Source organism: Astatotilapia calliptera, chromosome 7, assembly GCF_964374335.1.
Source record: "Astatotilapia calliptera chromosome 7, fAstCal68.1, whole genome shotgun sequence".
NCBI lineage: Eukaryota > Metazoa > Chordata > Actinopteri > Cichliformes > Cichlidae > Astatotilapia > Astatotilapia calliptera.
The window spans coordinates 31,628,750-31,646,492 of NC_137428.1; the positions used below are offsets into that span (position 1 = coordinate 31,628,750).

Below are 17,743 nucleotides of genomic sequence, written 5' to 3' on the forward strand. Positions count from 1 at the left end.
GTAGCTGGAAATATTGGATGCAGTGAGAAATGTTTCTGATGTGTGACTCAGACATGAGTTTAATGAAGTCTGATCATGATACACTATCCATTTCTCTTTTTTAGTGCAGCTATACTGTGTGTAGGCGAGGAAGGCTGTGAAGAAGACCATGTTTTAGTTTAGTTCCTTTGATTTAACAGCTTATTGAGTTTCTCAAACATGCAAAAAGCACTCATATGTATTGATTATGAGTTATTTCAAGAAAAGTGGGATTGTCATTTAATTAAAGCCACTATAAGCCATGGAAATCTACAGTCAAGCTTGGGAGTGATGACAATCTATTAAACTGTCAATTGTAAAACCCTTCTTATATCACTGAGCATTTGTTACAGTTAAACAAAATCTGGCATTCAACAGACAGACCGTGCTATAATCTCTGACAAGGAAAAAAAAGAAGACAAGAAATGTCAAAAAGACATTGAACAGCATGTCAACAAAATGCCTCTTTTAAAAATATATTTTGTCTGACTTTACTTTAATCTTTTTAACTTTTCACTGGAAGTTAGATGTAACAAAAAAAAGTTATAGATTATTGTATGGCTACACTTACATTTCAAAGGAATTTCACTCATTAAAAATTTAAGGAGTAGAGGAGGCGAGGAGCCAACAGGCTTATGAAACTGAAGCAATCAGATTTTAGTTTCTCACATGTGGTGAGACACAGGTAGGTGAGCAAAGAACAGAGGAAGAGTAATTAAGGGGGAGACAGATTTTGTTTTTCTTTTTTAACAGAAAATATCAAACTTGTGTCTGAGGAAAGTGAAATGCAGCACTAAAACCAGTAAAGATATATTTTTGACTGCCCTGATGGCTGTTTTAATTAAGGATGCACTGACTTTTAGCTTCTGTATTCAGTATATGTGAGTGTTTCTAAGGTTATGAGAAGCAGGAATATGTTGCACGACTGTGTTTTTCTTTCTACATATGCTGTTTGGAATATGAAGCATTTAAATTGCAGAGAAATTTATGTTACAGTGAGTTAAAAAAAATACTATCCTATACTATTTTTCTACTATATTTAAATGCTTAGTTGTCAGTAAAATGTCCTTATAGGATAGCTACCGTGTTTTATATGATGTGATTCAGATGCCCAGCCATTACTTTTTCGATTGTATTAAGTAATATAACCTGAGGGTCACATTTTAATTACATATTTTTCTCAGTATAAATGCAGTTCAGAATTACTGAAGGGTCTTAGCCAGCATTTTAAAATGGTATTGCTTTATGTGTCTGGGTGAATTTGCCAATAACACCATAATTACAGCATTTATGAAGCTTTGATTTAAAGTGATATTGACCCCTCCAGTAATGAGGCTCGAGCTCTCTCAAATTAACATATTGTAGCACCAAAATGACCACATATATCAATTGAATGCCATTATAATCCTGTGAATGAAGTGGCCAGAGAGCAAGAGGTAGTCGTGTACAACATGAGGATGAAAGTGAGAGGAAATAATTTAAAAAAGTCAATATGGCAGATGTAGATAGAGAGAAAAAGGTGAGAGGAAATCAGGTGAAAAGACGGGAGAAATGCGAAGAAGCAAAATATAGAGAAATAAAGAGACATGGGCTGTGAAGCACATGAATTGCAGATGGGTAGACACAGAGAAAGATAGAGATATGAGAGGAGTCAGGCCACCAGATGGTCTAATGACCACAGGAAATATTACATCTGGCAACTGCACACCAACATTAATGACACCAGTCATTTAAGAGCCCTGAGAAGAGCTGCTGTGTATGTGTGCATGTCTTCCTGGGGGAGCATGCATGTGGCTCATTTAACTGTACTTGCAAGGTCAAGAAGGCCCTCTAATTACTGCATAATTAACCAAAAGGCAAGGTCTGGAGACATTAACCTTCATTGTGTGATTAAAAAGAATGGCAGGTCAAGGTTCGGACACTGCACTGTATGCAAACTTCTTCATCAATATTTCTTCATATAAAAATTTATTCAGGTCAGGTCTGTCAACTTGCAAATCTGTGTATTTGTGCCGCATTGTTGGCCTTGTTGAAGTTGGGTTGTTTTTAGCACCTTATTACGAGTCTGTTTTTATTTCAAATCCTCTGATGGAATCTAAACAAAAGCAGATATAGACATGCATGCTACAGATATGTCTTTTACATAACAGACTTTAATCAAGCTGACAAGCTTGCTAACTTAAGACGTTGTCCTTCATCACCAAAAGTCTTTGATAATTAAAATGATGTAGGTAGCGGTGATGCATGTGTAGGAAAAGCTGATTATCACGGAGCTTAAAAAAATAGTATGTTTCATATCTCACAGGATACTGATGCACCCCCTCAAGGATGTACACTCTTTACCTCAACGAAGAACCAAACCATATCTTTAAAATTTTATGTTCATATTAAAATGACACAGAGGCCTTTAAAGCCACTTTTATACTTTTTTTTTTAAATAAAACATAAATACTAAAGGAATAGAAATGAGTAAAAAGTTCACAGTTTACTTTCAGTCATCATATCACATTTGCCCATGAACAGTGGTTAGCACTGTTGCTGCACAGCAAGAAGGTCCTGCGTTCGATTCTGTTTGCTTACTATGTGGAGTGTGCATGGTCTCCCCATGTCCCTGGGTTTTCTCCTCACACAGTGTGAAGACACACAGTTAGTGAGGTTAGGTTAATTGCCAATTTTGAATTGACCCTAGGTGTGAGTGATTGTCTGTCTCTCTGTGTTAGCCCTGTGACAGCACATGTAACCTCACGTGAACCTGAATTGGATAAGTGGAAGAAAACGGATGGATCTCATAACATCTTTGTCTTTAGTGTTTGATTTCATTATAGAACAATATAGACTACAAACAACATTTATGTAATGTAAAGTCTATAGATATAAATTCTCTCTCCATCTATTTGTATCTCTCTCTTGGTCCTCCGTTCCTTCCTCCCTTCCCATTCTCTCTCTTATCTGTTCCTCATGGGTCTATATGAAATATTCCAACCAGGCTCCTACAGTGAACACATAATTAGAAACCACTGAACCGTGGCTCTAACATGGGAGCTTTACTCCTATCTGTTTGGTGAAAGGGGGTTGAGAAGGTGGGGGTGGGTCGCCTGTAAAACATCTTCATGGTCAGAATACTACACCAGCCTGAAATACTGACGGCCTACAATACATTTAGATAGATATTAGGAGAAGGGGGGAGAGAGAGCAGTGGATACATGAGGTAGAATGGGTAAATGGATTGATAGATGAGCCATGGGGGAGAAGAGAGTCATCAACAGAAATGGAAAGAGAGAGTCATGGCTGGCGTCCATTAGTTCTGTTTTCCACAGCAAGGGATTTTCTTTTTTTTTCTTTTTTAAAATTTCCATTGTCATCAATTATCCAGCATCACCAGGCAAGGGTTGGATTTTAAACAAAGCTAATGAGAAAACAGCTAAAAAAAACAATGATACGGTAGGTGATGACATTTACAGAACAGCCACAATCCCACTATTTATACATGCACAAAAATATGTTGAGTTCTGGCTTCTTGGCCACTATTGATTCTACTAATATCCTTGCTCTTATTCTGCTTTGAGGTGTTTTGAGCCACAATATCATATTGATGAAAACTGAACAGCATTGAAAACCTGAAGCTTAATAAGCTATGTATTTGATCTGAGAATTCAGCACTGCATACAAAGCGAGAGCAAGTTAGCAAGATCCCAAAAGATGCAATTGTGTTTTTGAGGTCAACGAAACTGTTAAAATGAAAAAGTAAATGTTTTCCAAAACAGCAGTTAATGAAACTGTAATGTTATGAGACTGTGTGAATGCATAGAGGAAACAGAACTATCAGTTTAATTTAAAAAAAAAATATTCATCTGCGATAATGAATCCAGAGTTTTAAAGGCTTTTTAAAAAAAATCTGAATATCCTGGAGATTCTTTACAAATAACAGCCTGGAGTTGTTAGTAGGGTAGATGCCTAATGTTAAGTCTAGTTTCTGGAAGAGTTTGTGTGTGTGCTTTGAGTCAAAACATCTATGACATTTCTGCTGTGCTTTGTCCACATAGGAAACAGATACTGAATGTCTTTTGGTGTTCAGCCTGCTGACACTCATTTAGGTCATGTACAGCTGTGGTGTGATGTTATAGCATGACCTACGTTTTACAGTGGTCAAAGTCGTAATTTGATTCCATAGCGTTATTTTTACTTTTTCTTGGTGATGTCACCATGTAACTCACCTGACCTTATACGGTTGTGTACCTTCATGTGGTTGTGCTTTGACTTTTACCTGACTTTGTCTCTGTGTGGCTTTATTCTGTTGTCATAGTGCGATTAGCTAGTTATGGTTTGTGCTGACGGCTTATTGCTGTATTAGAAAAGGACAGAAGAGCCTTTGGGACAGTTTGCATCACAGTGTGTCCTTGGACCATGCAGACGTTCACACATTGTCACATATAAAGCTGCACACACACACACACAAAAACACACAAATAGTCACACATAAGAACTTACACATGGTTATATTCTTACATACATATGTGAGATATCCACATGTGAAAGGACCATGTTTTTATGAGCCCTTCCTTTCAGCTAGAGCAGGAAATTGAATGTCCAGCAGCTTAGGCTGTTAATTAACATTTATGGCTCTAGATGACCGTTAGACTGGCTGTCACAGCCTTTACATCAAACCAGCTGGGGTATAAAAATTCAATCTCTATCCCTGACTCTATGCCAAAGTAATGATGGCAGATCATGATGTTGATTTGTTTTATAATTTTAAACTACACTGCACTGATCCCCTTTGGGGACACAATATTTGTTTGTCCTTTTATGCAGAGGATGTCTGTGGAATACTTTTAAGGCATGCAGATATTTTGTTAAATCCCACAGACTAATTGCACGAGGGATTTAACGTTGGTCTCCTTCTGTCCGTTCAGTTGCTTTCTATGCTTCTGCTGAAGAAAAATCAGTTTTCACAGTAATTAATAAGTATTTACACAAATGTTAAAGATGAAAAATAAAATCTAGTAACAAATACATAAAACTTCTAACCATTAAATGAACTTATATGCATGTATATATTGTTTTTTTATACCACCAACATGAAATCCTGTCATTAATAAGGCCTGTCCAAATGGATGAATATGCTTGTGTTCTTAAAACTGTGCTAACAGTTAATTAAACACTTGATCATTTAACTATGTTTTTTAATAATTTTTTTATTTCTGCATTATGCTAGGGCACAGCTAAGCATTATAAAAAGGCTTCACACACTTTTTCTTACTTCTTTGATTCCTTCATAATGTTTTTTTTCTTTCTCTCCTGCTTTAAACTCTTTCATTTCTCATCTGTTCTCAGCCCACACAGTGGTCTATATTCCTTACAGCCGGGCCTGGCTTTCACAACTGAAACATTGATTAAATACAAGTCACGGTGAGAGACAGTTTGTTTCTGACAGTTACAGCGTAGAGTAAGACTTAGGAACTGGGAGCAAGTAAACCAGCATCCTGATCGATGGTCATCGACATGGCAAGAAACAGCTTACTTAGGTAGACTGGGAGGAACCTCTACTTGCACAAAATGTTTGTATTTAAAATGTTTGTGTAATTGACAAAAACCTGCACAAGTATACATTAGTCCCTTCATTGAAAACTTCTAAATCAGTGTCGAATCTGTGACAAAACCTGATCAAAATTACTTATTTACTTTAGTGTCATTGCTACAGCCTCATTCACATCTGCGTCTGCACCGCCTATCACATGTACAGTATACACGCACGCATGAGCGCATGGGCACACGCACAGCAATACACAAATAGACATCAGACTCAATTCCTGTCACAGTTCCAAACACCTGTCTGCCAATCTTCCAATAGTGTTTTGACCGCTTTTCCCTGGTCAAACTGTGTGTGAGCTGCATTTGTGTTGATATGTCACCGTGTATGTGTGTTAGTGTTCTGACAGCCACAGATAAGGTGGCAGTTATCTTATCATGCTGAGCCAACCTACTCTAACCCTCACAAACCTCAGGTGTCAGCATGTTGGCTTTTCACGAAGCACACTCCCCCACCACCATAACTCCATTTTCATGTCAATTTCACACCATTTTGCTCTCTGTCTCTGCCTTCCCTCCCCTCGGTCTTTATCTCTTGATTTCCCTCCTCATTCCTTTGTGATAGGCATTTAAGCCCATTTTAGTCCAGTTTGCTCTTCTGTTCTCCCTTCATCTCTCCCATTTGATCTTTCTTGCTATCCATCTACTTGGCCTTGTGATCAATGTCTTCTATCACTCGCCAAGTTTTGACAACATTTGCTGTCTTGCTTTCCTTTTTTTTTTGCCCTTTTGCCTCTGCACTTTGCCTACATCCTAGGCTTGTTTTTAAGCTTATTTCATCTTCCTTTCTTGATTCTTCCATTTTTGTATCTTGCTTTCTTTTTACCACTAACCCTTCGCTCTCACAGTTCTCTCAGTGTCTAGAAGAGGTGAAAATTTACTTTAACATTGCTAGATAACCCCAGTTATTCTCAGTGTCTTTCTCATTGCCTTCCATACCTTCCACTCTGTTTTCAACACATTTTCATCCAGTCCTTTATTCACGGCTCAGTAGAGATGACAGCCTTTTATTATCAGTCTGCCAGTCATTTCACCATTTTCTAACTACCTTCTCTCCTTCTCTGTATCTCTTCTTTTCCCGTATTAGATGCCGTCATTCTTTGGTCTGCCAAGCTTCCCAGTCACCATTGTAGTCCTCTGGGCAAACCACCTTATCTAATTATTTAATTTTACTTTATTTTTATTTTATTATTTTTTTGTCTCAAAGGGTTTCAGTGCAATCAGCTAGCAGGCAGTTAAAAGGTGGCTCAATCAATGAAAGTAGTGGTTTGAGAGAACGAAAGCAAAATCAAGTACACTATTCAACATAAAAAGAGAGTATTATTACTGTAACATAAAAAATATTTAAGATAGTTTTTACATTCATATTTAAAACGGCTGTAACACACTTTTTCTTTCAGTTAATTTTATCTTTTAATTTAGCATTTTATTTTACCTCATACCTTACCTCTCTTTACTCCCTGCTCACTTGTATTCCCGTCTTGTATGCCATATTTCATGGTGCACTCTCAATAATGAGAGTAGAGTATCAACTGAACTTGCTTCTGGGGTTTCTATCGTCTGTCTTTGCCCATTTTTAATTACTTTGAACATTTCCAATTGATTTTATCAACTTGATCCACAGTAAAATTATCACTTTCTGACTGGTAATATTGTTCATGCAAAACTGAGGCTGGAATATGAAGATGTTACACCTGGCGAACTTGTTAGTACACCGGGTTCATTCCTATAAGAAAATGTAAAGGAATTATCAATAAGGAATACGTAACGTTAATAATGGTACAATGCTTGTCTGTATGTACTTCTGACATACATAAATATTTATCTTTTTCAAATAGCTTAAATTTAAATAGGTTTGATGTTTAAATCTAACACATTTTATGACACTGACAGAAACCTGCTCTTATAGGCCATAAGCCATACGTCTTCCCAGCTTTCTTGACATTTACACATTTTCTTATTCTTTAAGCAATCATTCTATTTTTGCTGTTTCAAAAGCACTCTTTAAATGAAGCCCTTCTCAATTATGAATAGTGTCTTTGTTTGCATTATGGTAAATTATAAATGGACTAATTTTATAGTACTTTTCTGCTTTTACCGGGCACTCAAATTACTTTTATTTTATGCCTTTAAATGCCAGTCTATCATGTATACACTCAGTCTTCAATGGATCCATTGGGAGTAATTTGGGGTTAGGTATCTAGCCCAACAAGACTGCAATTAGTATAGAAACTGCTTCATCTGCAGATTCAGTATCCATACATGTGCAACACTCAAAGTCAACTCTACAGTAATGTTCAAACAAGTTATTAAAAAAGGTAAAGACTATGGATTGTTATTTCATTGAAATGTAAGTAATTATTAACATTTTTTTTTAATAAAGTCTTGCCCAGCAATAGTCCACCATAGTCTACTTGCCTACTTATAAATCTGAAAACCCGTAGCAATGACATACCTAACCAGATATCCATGAGTCAGCTCTGGAAAAAAAAAAGCTAAATAAAATAAAATAAAATAATTTTCAATAAAAGGTTTACTTTTTTAATTAAATGTTGAGACATATGATCATTCAACTACCATATCAAGTCAAAATTTTACTATTTTAACGTCTACTAATTGCAAAATTGATTTAAATTTATGAGAAAAAGCAAAAGCCTTGGGCCATCTGTTATGGGCTGGCAGGAAATCAAAAGCTGATTTTCTGTCATGTACAGTGCTGCTCTCTTTTCCATAATTTTGTTTTTGTCATGTCTACTAACAAGAAATCATTTATAGTGTGCAAAGCAGCTTTCCTCTCTTAAATCACTTAATTAACTTGACTACTGTAGGTGGAGTGAGAGTGAGGCTGACAGGTGATTGCAGCCTCAAGCCCCATGGTTGACCTCTCCTTGCTGACCATATATGTAAACCTGAAGTTAAAGACAGACACCAAGCTGCAATGAACACTGAATGTAATAAAGATGACTGAGAGACTGACACAAAGAGCCAAAAGGGAGAACGAGAACATCGTGTTTTCTTTTCTTTTGTTGAGGAAATAAACATGAAATGCAGCATGGTAAACAATGTTAATATGAAGGATGAAGGGAGAACATTTGCCGCTTCTGAACTGGCTTTCAGTGTTATCACTGTAGGTTAATTTCCAATGAAGGTCATTCAGTGAATTGGCTGTCTGTATTTCAGAAAGAAAGAAAAAAATCCTTGAGGGAAATCATTACTTTCCATTTTAGATTTATTTTCTTCTTGCTGTTTTTTTGCTCCTGATTAAATAAATTAGATTATTCTCATCAGATGCAAATTCCCAACTTGCATGCAGTTCACTAAAAGTCACATTAAGCATTTCTTATTGAGCTAGGTGACTAACTAGTTAGGTTGTGACACTAAATGAGAAACAAAACAAAACAAAAGCTGTATAGGAGCTGGTTTGCTTGTCACCCCTCCTTCTGTGTCCATCTTTTTCTATGTTCGTGCAGTCTATGGCTGAGCGCCCTCTCCACCCTGTTTTGTAGTGGGATAATAAACAATGGCCTTTTTCTGCTCTCCCTCAGTCCTCTTCATTTTCATCAGAGTACAGTATGACAATAAGACCCCTACCCATTATTTAGAACAGGCAGACAGAACATGATCCAAGATGAAGCATCTGCTGCAGTGATGTCAGATGACAGTTATGAAGCAGATTATAAGGCTTATAGCCTGAACTCACTGCCTCCAGTTCCCTCTCCTAACATCTTAACTATGCAATCCTTGCGTCTTTCACTGCAGGCTTCTTATGAGTTTTTTAACTTTATTTTTTTTGGTCTATTTTGTTTGTTTGGGTTTTTTTGTTAGTTTCCTTTAATTTGCATTCAAGATGATCTGAAATGTCGCCTCACTGCTCTGTCATAACTACACAATGAAAATTGTCACAAATACACCTGTGAATTTTTTTTTCTAAACCCCAGACAAAACCCAATTTGTTGCAACCCTCTAAAAATCCAGGGGATGTAGTGAAATAACCAATATGATTTTTGTTTGTTTAAATGTGGATCTAAAACCAATTCTGTTGTTTTTCTTGGTGAGACTTTACATATGCTGCTTCAGCTAATATGTCTTCTATGTGTCCTTTACACAGAAGAACTTGCAATATGACATAGCATTGTCATATTGAACAGAACAAAAGTTACAAAGTCATGAATTTAATTCTGCTTTCATTACATTTTGTGGTGCTGGATGAATATAAATAATTTAATTTGATATAATTTAGATTTTTTTAAACACTCAAATGTCTGTGAAGGTTCTCAGTCACTCAAAAACAAAACACTCAAATGTAATCTGCAAATAAAATAGCAGGTCAACCTGTTGTCAGTAGGTTTACCTCCTACTATGTTCATAGCTTCTGTTGCTATATGCTCTTTTAGTCTTTATCTTCTTAATCTGAGTCCTCTGCTCGGTATTAATAGCTCTGGTTTTAGCAGAAAGAGCAGGGAAACAGAGCAGACTGAGAGAACTGAGGGATTGTTGCCTGAATTCACATTGGATTTTGTGCAATGTGCAGCTCAGCGAATCTCCTTTCAGCCCATTGATTTATAATAGCATTCAACCAATGACAGCTAAATCTTTAAATTCTCTATGTTTAGTTTAGGGTTGGGTTTTTTTCTTCTTCTGTCCTCATTTGATAGCAGTAAGATATTAATGTTAATATTTCAGATATATTTCAGTGTGGAATCAACTCCATCACTAGCTCTGTGATGGCATGTCTAGTATGTTATGAGTACTTGTTAAATAATGAAAGGAACATTTGGATCACACATGCAATCTTGATCAATGAAATACTACTGACATAAAACATGTAATACTTTGAGAACAAATAATAGTGACTGGGAATTAAAATCACCAATATGTGATTTTATATGTGAAGATATATATGTGAGTTTAGTAGTCACGGTTTTCACAGTTTTTTTTTTTTTTAATATGTTTGAGCAGAACCTGATTCCTCCTAAACTTTGACCTTATTCATGAAAACTTTTTCACAAGTCATACTAAAGAAATCAGGTGATTTGATAAACACAAGCCCAGCATCTGGATAATAAATAGTCTGAACACAAGGCAAACAGTCATACTGAGAAAACTTCATGTTATAATTAAAACCTGATTTTAAGCCATGATTTTGAGGTTTTACCGTGATTTTGCTGCCCACTAAAGTGAAAATTCACCCACACCTTGATGCTTTAGAGTCAGGATTATTAAAAAGTATTAGTAAGAAGGAACTCAGATATCTCTGGCTGCTGAACCAGGGTGATCTGCTGTTATGGGGGTGTTGAAAACACACATGCTGAGTTTGTAATTATCTCTTGAGAGTCTCTCAGTTTGCATTCTCATCTATCTATTTTAATCCTTCTGCTACTGTTCTCTATTCAGCTCCTCCTTGTTTTCTCCCTCAGTCATCCTTTCTTTAATAATCACGCTTTGACTATCCACATAAATATTTTTAGTCTCTCCTGCTAAAACTGTCAACTGCACCTGGAGACCTGGTGAATTGATTACTGCTGATTTACTTTTTTAAAATATTTATCTATTTACTTATTGTTGAAGGCTGCACTTTTTGTTTTTAGTGTTATTAATGATGGTTTGTTCTTAGTGATTCTGAAATTGTTTAAAGAAAAACTGCTGAATTGGAAAAGTTCAGCTGGTGTCAAAGTCTGGAAGAAGGATACAATTAGAGAAAAAGGTTTATGTGTTTGTGTAAAGAAACAAAAACTCCAGGAGAGACTGAAATAGGGAGAGAATCAGGGGAGCAAACAAGAAGAGGTAGAGTGAGTGATGGGTACAAAGTGTGTACTTGTCTTAAAGGGGCTGTTTCACATGATAACATGTTCTGCAGCATTGCCACCAGCAACCCACTACCCCATCCTCCTTGTCCCCATGGCAAACACACACACACACACACACACACACACACACACACACACACACACACACACACACACACACACACCTGTTATCTCTGCCTTCCCACCACCCAACCAGGCAGGCAGACAAGATTTCTGAAAATAAATAAATAACCTTCAAGAACAACAAGTTATACCGAATTCAGTTCAGTTCATCTATACCAGAAAATATTAGGAGACCGGATATCTGACAACATTTTTTAATGAACTGAAAACTAAAGGATGAAGGTAGGAAGAATAACAGTTCTGATAGGATTTATTTATGCTGCACAATTCAAGCTTTTTCATATTGTAAAGTGGACAGATGAATCCTGGCCAACAATGTTTACTGAGCAGTTGATTAAAACAGGATTTACATAGTAAGGCCATAACTTTTATTTCCGTTTCATCATTATTAAGCAAAGAGATTTTCGTTTGTTTTTATTTTAATGATATTGCAGTTCTTAATGACCAGGCATGTGCTTTGTGCTGTGTAGTGCACTGATCATCACTTTTAGTAGTATATATTAGATGTGTTAGCTTACTTAAAAAAAATCTAATAATAAATCCTCGGATGAGGTTTTTTTGTTTTTTCGAAACACTAAACCCTGCTGTACAGTAGAAATCTGCTATAAAACTTTGCAGTAATATACATCACTTAAATAAATTTGTTATTCAAATGTTGCTGCTCAACATTAGTTATACTACCTAGTTTAACCACTTTACTGTATTGGCTAAATTGTGTAGTAAGCAGTATTGCGGTAAACTTTGCAAAGATGGACGTTGCTGAACTAATGCAGTGGTATCTACAGTCGGCACTACTTTAGGTCCTGGGTAGCAGACATTATAATCAAGAGATATGGTACTGAAAGAATCCTCAAGAAATTTATGGGGGAATTTTGCAACAGTAAAGACTGTGGTACAATATATATCTTTCAAGGCTGAAAGATTTAAAACCATATTTGTGCAACGTCAGCCAACTTTTAAGTGATTTTTATCAGATTTAACTGGATATGTTCTGTAGTTTTTATGTCCCCTTGACCATTAAAATGAAAGTTAATTGAAAGAGTGCTTCAAAATAACTGCCCAAATAAGTGTCCAGAAGAGTAACAAGACTTGCTTCCTGAAGGAGTCATCAATTTGATAAAGTTCTTTAGTAACAGTTGGCTAAATCCACCTTTATACTGATTGGAAAGCAGCCACGATATCACTCATCTAGCATCTGCTGTATTCCAGAATGTAGTGAGCTAAATCCACAAAGAGCAGTAAAATACAGCAGCAACATAGGTCAGCTGGATTTGCTACACCCCACAACAGACATTATTATCTAAAATTATTTCATTTCTGATTCATTTCACCTGCTTCCCACTACACCAGAACTTAGGGTTCTTTCACCTGCTCTATCCCACTTTAACCCTTGGCTATATTATTCAAGTCACACAATAATTGTAATTTATTAACAGGAGCTCCGATTATCTTTTATTTTTTCCAATGCTCAACATTTCACTTTTTCAAAACCACAAAATAGAAATTTTAGGGCTGAACCTCTTCACTCGTATCCATTATCTATGATTCGGCAGACTGTAATGGAGTTTGTTGTAGCTTTTATACTGGACACTAGACCACTTCATCAGAAGCATGACGTGGCTGCGGTAACAGCCGTTTTACAGCGCAGCAGATTTGGCTGATGTGCATGGCAAGTTAAATTACCATGAAGTGGAGCTAGAGTGTTTTTGTGTGTGTATCTGTGAGTGTGTCTAGCAGAATGTGAGAAGCGTGTAATAGGCTCACCTGTCTCTGCCTGCAGACTGATGGGCAGGTGGAGAAAATGAAAGCCAGATGGGAGGAAGAAGCGGTGGAGAAGGGTGGGTAGGGGGTAGATAAGACTGCAAAGACAGGATATGGTGTGGATGCATTCATATTTTATATTTTTACAAAATGGTAATGTGTCGCCTGCTTCAAACTGGAAGTGCAGTTTTAGAGTCTCTTTGGTGGGGTTTGCTAGTATTTTTAGCCGGATGTTCTACTTTTCAACAGTAATGTTTCAAATCTTTCTTTTAGATAGAGCTCACTTTTGACTGACATTGACTGTTTTTATGTATGCTTTTTTTGGGGGGGGGGGACTAGACTGCAAAGATAGGGATGACCTGATGATATTCTCAACCTCACCACAGATAATCACTCTTTAGAGGTTGTGACCACTTTGTCGTGTTCAAAAAGCTTAGGGAAAGGCAGGCCTAAATCCCCCCATTTTTAAATGACTGCTCAATCTCTTTAAAGATCAGATTCTCATATCCTGATGTCAAATCCTTAACAGTGCATTTTTAGTGTATGCAGTGACTAACTCCATGTTGTTTTTGACAGGGTGAAGAGGAGGAACGTGCTGACATTTTGCCCTGTCAGAAGTAAGTTTAATTCTTGTGTGTGTGTGTGTGTGTGTGTGTGCATGCTTTCTGTAGATCAAAACTCAAATCTGACTTGTTTTCTTGCCTTTATTTACAGTTTAGCTTTATGATGCATTGTGCTGATCGTGTTTTACAAAGTGCATTTAATGTTCACCACAAACAGGCAAAAAAGCTTGTTCCCCTCTTTGTTTTCGTGCCTAACCATGTCAGTAGTGAGATTGCATCATCTCGTAAATCTGTCGTGGTGACACATGAAACTTACATCACACCACTTTGACGATGATGGTTTTGACAGTGAGCATTCAAGATTAAATCAGTCAATGTGAGTCCCATGTGGTAAAAATAATGTAAGTGTGAATATACACCTTCAGGTACTTGATGAGATGATGAATATGAAATTTTTTGGCTCTCAAGAAAAAAAATATTTGAAAAAAAAAAAAAAGTAATAAGCGATCCCAGTAGCTCTACTCTTTGAAAAGCTCTGGTCTGCCAGTATGGTGGTCTCTCCTTCTCTGTCAGTAGCATGTCTTCAGCTGTATCTGGTTGCTGTGGTGACATGTGTGTGTCAGCGGTAGGATGTGTGATGTGCTTGTGTGTGCGTGCGCATGGAGCGGCGGGTGTTGAAAGGACTCTGTAGAGGCAGAGTTCCCCTGTCCAGAAATTCCAGCAACACATACATGTCAGTGATCAGATACAGAAACTGTAGGTATGCAGACACTGCACACCTGCATGTATGTACACACATATATACAAGAAATACACAGACAGCACGGACACACACGTCGACAGATATCCAGATTCCATTCAGGCCAATGCCATGCATTCATACTGACAGCTAAGGACTATAAGGTTACACAGGGAAATCCGTGCCTGGAGCAATGCTTTGAACACTAATAGTATTTGTGCACACTTTTCTTCAGTCACAGAGACTTGGAACTAAAAATGTAATGTCATTGAATTAAAGTAAAGAAATGTGAGCATTCTTATTTTGTCAGAATTGTCTTAATGTCTCATAAGTGACAGATAATATTATATTGAAAATTAGCAAATGTAAATTGCTACTCATTCAGTAGCTGCAGTGAAAATGTTGTTGAAGGGCCCTTATTTAAGGACGACTTGACTATAGCTGATGAGAGAGCAGAAAGAATTGGAGATTTGCTTTCCCCAGCCACAGCTCTTTTGTGTAGGTCTTGGGATTTGAACCGAGGACACAAGCCCACACAAGCTTTACTCTTGATAAACAGGTGTAAGGCAATCCAGTTACTCAGAGACTCTCTTTTCGGCATAACTGTAATTGAGTTCAAGTTCAAGAATTAATTCTCCCTTCTGGGACATTTGGCTTGCAGCAAGCCATATCTCATGCAGGATAATCACAATAAACAAAGAGCAGTGAATATTCAGGAGACTGAGACACAGGAGACCGGAAGGTGCGTTACAGGTAAGGTTGATAATGGGAATGGAGATACAGTTGTATTTTTTTTTTCGATAACTTGAAAACTTTCAATAAAGTGGGATGACTCCGCTCTGAGCATGTAATCCATTTATTCCATGCTATGTAGGTATTGTTATAGAATATTTTACTTTGAGCATTTATTAGTTTGGAGGCATGAAGGAAAGCTAATGAATTCATGTTACGATTTTTAGACAATGCTTCTCAGTTAGCTTGACTTGAAAGCTTGAAAAAAATAGGGGGGAGGGGGGGGGGGGTAATATTTTTTTTAATTTAAATATTTTGGACATGACAAGGATTTGCTTTGGTTGCTATGCTTTGTTACATCTTCACATCAGCTGTTTTCAATATTTTGTTGGAACAGTTCAAAAAAACCTTTAAAGTCCATTTATTTTCCCCGTTAAATGTCACATTTGTGGTTCCCTGTTCATTTTTCATTCGGTGAGTAACATGAGAGTTGTCTTTTTCAGATGAAAAGGGATGGCCTAGTGAAAATATATTTACATGATGGAGGTTATAACCTTTTCGAAGTTGAAATGTCACATTCCCTCTTCCTGTCTTGATAATGCTCTCTGGTCTCTTACTTTTGTGTTCAGAAACAAATGTAACTTTTACATTTGCTTGTATTTTGTAGCTTTATACACACTTTATGCAAGTTTTTGGCCATTTTCCCACTGAATGCATCTAATTTGGTTATATTGCTAAGGGGGAGTTGTCCTTCTGAAGAAATATATCTACTCAAACAGCCCACCCTTCTTTTATATTATGATGGATATCAAATACTAACTGGAAGAAACACACAAGTCTACTGCATAGTTATTGATGCTGTATTCAAAAAAGGCCTTCATGATGTACTATACACATGAGACATTGTCCACAAAACCCAGTTCTTTCATCTTTCTCTCTCTGCAAATGATTCCATTGACATGTAGGTTGGCAAATTCCTCTACACTTACGCAAGTGCATCTACCTCCTTCTGTTTAGTGCATCAGTGTGTAGGGGTGATCTGTAACGTGGGAGTGTGTTTTCATCACTGCGGGTCGTCTGGTCGTCAGAATCCCATTTACTCAGATACATGCATGTATGCGCACGCACATACACAATCAGTCTTTCCACGTGTTTGTTGTACATAGTTGAAAAGCACACTTTTTTTAGATCATTTCAACATTGATTTATCTACAATGTACCATGTACAGCTCCCAGATTTTTTTGCAAATGCATTTTAGCATAAAATTGACTTTGAAATTGACTTTTAGGTTTTGCAGTTGTGAGGAGGGATTTTTGAAATTATTTTTATGTCGCCTTTTTTTGTATCTTTGTGTGTTTGTGCACATCTGTGTGTGCGTGTTACCTAAGAGCCTGCTCTGTCCTAATGGATTCAAAATGACCTGAGAGCTCTTTTTAGTTCTCTCATTATGTCAAGCATCAAGAAGTGTGTTTGTTCCTTTTTAGAATAGCTAATACACTTTCATTTAGCCCACAGCAGTGCTTAATAACGTTCATTAGTTACCACTGGGTACAGGGAGATGTCACTGAGTTTTTTCAGTGTTTTAACCCAGTTTTCAGGGGGAAAAAAAGCTAGAGGAGGCTATAGAGTACACTGCAAATCTCTGTAAGCAAATTTAAAAAAATGTATCTTTAATAAGTGTAAAAAAAAAACAATTTTAATGGGAATTTAAATTACATTATATATTTGTTGTTGTTGTTTTTTTGTTTTTGTTTCATAGTGTCATTCTTATAGTGTAACTATAAATGACCCTTTACCCATTACCTTATGGCTTAACCTACTTACTCTTTATTTTTAATTCTTGCAATATCACTGGCTCTGACCTATCACTGTTGACATGGGAATGATACGGAATAAGAAATACCAATATAACAATAAGGAGTAATCCCAATTTAAATCACATTATAATGATTGTAACACATCTTTGTAAATTCCCTGTAGGTGAGTGGACCAGTCTGACTGGAAAGTTTGCATAAACTCAGGGCACTGAGTCCCAACATGTATAAGGCATCGAGAAATATTTTATACAAGTTCCACAATCATATATATTATCAATTGATCACTGAATGGGGACCTTATGACTATGTTCACCATGCATGCGTTTATTAACATATGTTTATTTAGTTTGTGCACATTCTACATTTGTTACACTACATATTTTAACAGTCAGTGCAAATTTTGCATCTTCCCAGTGCAGTTGACTGGCTGCTGATTAATGAGAAGTTATCAAAAGCCACTAAACAAAGTCTAGAAAATAGAGCACCAGAACGCAATGTGGGGATAAGAAAAAAACAATTTGGGTGAGCATCATCATGTCATGAGACATGATTGTCATCAATATTGTTCTGGTAAATTTTCTAGTTTACTATAT

At 36.7% G+C, this 17,743-nt stretch overlaps 1 protein-coding gene across 2 annotated transcripts in view; it reads left to right on the top strand.

Annotated features, from left to right (window-relative positions):
* cntfr (ciliary neurotrophic factor receptor) overlaps positions 1-17,743 on the top strand; it is a 231,101-nt gene that overhangs the window by 18,786 nt on the left and 194,572 nt on the right. For both annotated transcript variants that reach the window (XM_026174227.2, XM_080304418.1), the window contains exon 2: positions 13,875-13,915. The gene's annotated coding sequence lies outside the window, so the exon portion shown is untranslated. The remainder of the gene's footprint in view (positions 1-13,874; positions 13,916-17,743) is intronic.